Source organism: Dasypus novemcinctus, chromosome 11 (genome assembly GCF_030445035.2).
Source record: "Dasypus novemcinctus isolate mDasNov1 chromosome 11, mDasNov1.1.hap2, whole genome shotgun sequence".
NCBI lineage: Eukaryota > Metazoa > Chordata > Mammalia > Cingulata > Dasypodidae > Dasypus > Dasypus novemcinctus.
Window position 1 is genome coordinate 90,559,495 of NC_080683.1, and position 4,086 is coordinate 90,563,580.

Below are 4,086 nucleotides of genomic sequence, written 5' to 3' on the forward strand. Positions count from 1 at the left end.
CTTTAGGTTGTAGCTGCACCAGTCTAACTGCTTGCTCCATCTTTACATGGCCATCTTCCCTGTGTGCATGTGTCTCTGTGTCTCTAAATGTCCCTCTCTTTATAAAGACAGTCATTGGATTTAGGGCCCACCCTAATAGAGTAAAAAGTCATCTTAATTAATTACATCTGCAAAGATCCTATTTCCAAATCAGGTCACATTCTGAGATTCCAGGTGGACGTGAATTTGGGGGGACACTATTCAACCCAGTACACATACCATCAATTCATTATCTATCAAATGCATATTATATCTAGAATAAGTGCATTTCCAGTTATTTTACTTCCTCTTTGCCCAACAGCCCCCTTCTATCTTCACTTTGATAATTATCCTGCTTAGATTCCATGGCTGAAATTCTGACTACACTCTTACCAATATTGTAAATTTCCCTGCCCTATTGTCTTTCCATTGCATCTGCCTGGCAAAAACCCAAGACCAGTTGAACCCAACAGCTTACGTTTTCTGTGTTACTAGTTTGGGCTCAGCATTGCATGCTACAGAAGAGAAGTAATGATAATTGGGCAATGAGGTACCATATCTGGGATCCACCCATCTCAGCTCAGCTGTCTAACCAGGCTGTCAATCCTGCCATGATTCTTCATCCATGTTTCCATTTCCCACAACTACTTCAAGCTCTCTCCCCAATCCTCAAATCTCTGATAGCCACATTTTACCTTGCACTTTTATTAGATAACCTTTCCTCCCACTCCACTGAGAATTGGAAGTCATTATAAGGGAACTTAACTTCTGACTACCAAACCTACTTTCATTTTTAACTCTCCTTTTCTCAAATTGTAAAAATAAGGAATTTATCTAAAGTCAATGCCTCAACATATTCTATGAACTCCACCCCAATGTCCTCAGGGATATCAATCCATAATCAATTGTTTTCTCTTATTTATTCAACTTTCTCTCTCTTCTAATTCCTTCTCATCAGCATTTAAACAAACTCAAATCTTATGGCACGGAGAGGAGACCTCCCTCTTCCCAACTTCCATCTATTTAATACGCTATTGCACCTCTACTCTTCATAGTCAAACTTGTGGAAAAACTCAACCGTGCTTACTTTATTCCCTCCCTCCCCACTCCTGCTCCTCAATCCCTTGTAACCTAGCTTTCTCTCGATGATTCTATAAAAGTTACTTTTACCAGGGTCACTGAAGTCTATTTGTGACTAAATTCATCTTTTCATTTGCCTTTTCTTCAGCATTTGACTCTCCTGGCCGCTCTGTAAAATGGGGGTTATTAACAAGAGATCCATGAGCTTGAATTGAAATGCAAAAAAAAAAAACCATTATTCTTGTGGGGACGTGTTGGTGTGGGTGTGATGTATTTATTAAATAATACAAACACAGTATGGACTTAGTAAGGGGTCCATGGTTTTTACCTAACTGGGAAAGGGGTCTGTGGAACAAAAAAAGGTTAAGAACCCCTGCTTAAAAATGTCTTTTTGTGGCTCCTCTGGCTCCACACACTGCTAGTTTACTTTCTAGCATTCCCCTTTCCGCGTTTCTCTTCCTCTCCCTATCCCTTAAACAGTAAATATTAGTCTTTCTCACGTTATACACTTCACGGGGCTATCTCATTTATTTCAGTATTCCAAAATCCCCAAAGCTTTAACCTCAGTTTTTTCTATGAACTCCAAACCCCTACCTCCGACTACATCCTGGATGTCTCCACATGTACACCCTTGAGCACCCAAACTCAAGTCATCTATCATGTCTCCCAAGCAGCTTCCTTCTAGAGTTTCCCATGTCGGTACAGGGCATCCAGTCAATTGCTTAAGTACTGAACCCAAGTCATCTCTCTCTCTCTTTCTCGCATCATCATCATCAAACAAATAATACATCCTATTGTGTCTGATGCTGATCTGATCGCTCTGATCTTCTTATTGCCCAGTTCATTTCAACCATCACTATCCTACCACCCAGATCTTTCCTATCACCGAGATCTTTTCAACCATCTCAGTGACTAAAACTATTCAAAGTTTAAAAGTAATCTTTGTAAGTCATTTGTGTGGCAAAAATGATCATCTCTGGAGAGATTTAAAGTTCCGGTTTTCTTTTTAAAAGATTTTATACCATTTTTTCATCCACCCTCCCCCCTTGTGGCTTTTTGCTTGTTGTCTGCTCTCTCTGTCCATTCGCTGCACACTCTTCTGTGTTTTTGATTGTCTCCCTTTTTTTGTTGTGTCACCTTGCTGAGTCAGCTCTCCGCGATGCTTGTGGGTGGGGCAGGTCTCAGCAGGGCAGCGTGAGGGCGAGCCTGCCCTCATAAGGAGGCCCCAGGACACGAACCCAAGGCTTCCAATATAGTGGATGGGTGCCCAACTGACTGAGCCACAGCCGCTTCCCTCTTATTCTCATCTTTTTAATGATAGTGTTGGTAAAATGATATCCCCAATTTTCTCAGAACAATTTTGTGCAGATATACATCATCAATGTGAGATTATGCTGATAAAATTGGGAGGATCACGTTTTCTTTTTACAAACATAATATTGCTACAGCTTCAGAATATAAAAGTTAATGCTGTTTGGCTGGACTCATCAACTGTATATCTGTAACAGGCTAAACAGAAACAACTGAATCAAAGTTATAAAAAGGAGTTGGAATTAAGAGCAATAATGAGAATGTTGTAAGGAAATGTGACCTTTTATTTCTCTACTGTCTACAAATCAACATCACCTACACAGGACAAAGGCACCACAGAACAAGAACAGTCATAAATGGTGGTAGGTTGACTTTCCACAGCCACTACCACCTCTTTCTTCTGTAGACAGGTCAACATTTTGGACTTCCAGGTGAAAATTCTCTACATGTGTTCATAGTTAAGGCCTTTGAGCATGTTGTCAATCTATCCTATCCTCTTAATTTAGGAGCCTCCTAATCTAGGAACCTCACCACTGTGCAGGAGAGCAATTAAGTTTGGAAAAGTTTCTCAATTTTCCCTAAATGTAGTAAACGACATGAATTTCCTCAGTTCACAAAGCATTGTGCACTTGGGCCTTAAACCAACTAACTTTTTGATTATTCAGCAGGATGTCTGCAAAATCGGTGGCTTTGGTTGCTCTGAGAAGCTGGAAGGCCCGCGGTGCTTCCAGACCTCTCCCGCTCTCAGTCCCCACGCATGCCAACTTGGTGGAAACTATGCCCATCGAGCCCCAGAGCTCCTCAAAAGAGAGGCTGCTACTCCCAAAGCAGACATCTATTCTTTCTCAATAACTCTCTGGCAAATGGTGATCAAAGAGGTGCCTTACTCAGGGGAACAACACAATCTGTGTTCTTTGCAGTTTTGGCCTATCACCCCTGCCCATCCCTCCTTGCTGCTCTCTTCACCAACTCTGTTCCTGGTTAGAGACTAGAGAACATCACTGAATGCTGCTGAGCATCCAGTGCTGTGCAGCCGCCAGTTGCAGAACTGCTTTGTTGACCTTAGCTCTTTAAAAGTTGAGTTCCACTGGCTTTAAACCTGCATGGAGATATGCTTTTCCCTTTGTTTCAATTCATTTTTTAGGAAGTGGAAATGTAGGAAAAAAAACATAGTTATAAAACAGATTTTAAGAAAATAAAGTTATTTGACAAAAAGAAAAAAACCCTCCCTTCTCTGCAGCTACATCCCTAATTCAAGCCACTATCATCTTTTACTTGGTCATTTACAACGGCCTCTAACTGCTTGGTTCCACTTTCACTTCCATTAAAATCTCTTTTCCATACAACAGCCAGGTTGGTCTTTTAAAAATGTAACTTAGGTGATATTCCCATGCCCAGAATCTTTCAGAGAAGTCTTTTGCCCAAAGAGAAAAATACAAACATGCCACATGCTAAGAAGCTCTGTGTGGTCTGGCCCTATGGTTTCTAGCTTTCTGCCTGGCCTCATCTCTGACTATTTTCCCCATCTCCCTATACTCCAAACACTCTTCCTTGTTCCTCAGGCCTACCACTTGCTGTTCCCTTTGGCTGGACCCTTCCTTATTTAGATTATTTATGGCTGATTCCTAGTCATTTCTCTTCCTTGTCTGAGGTCTTCCCTGACCCTAGTGTAAAACG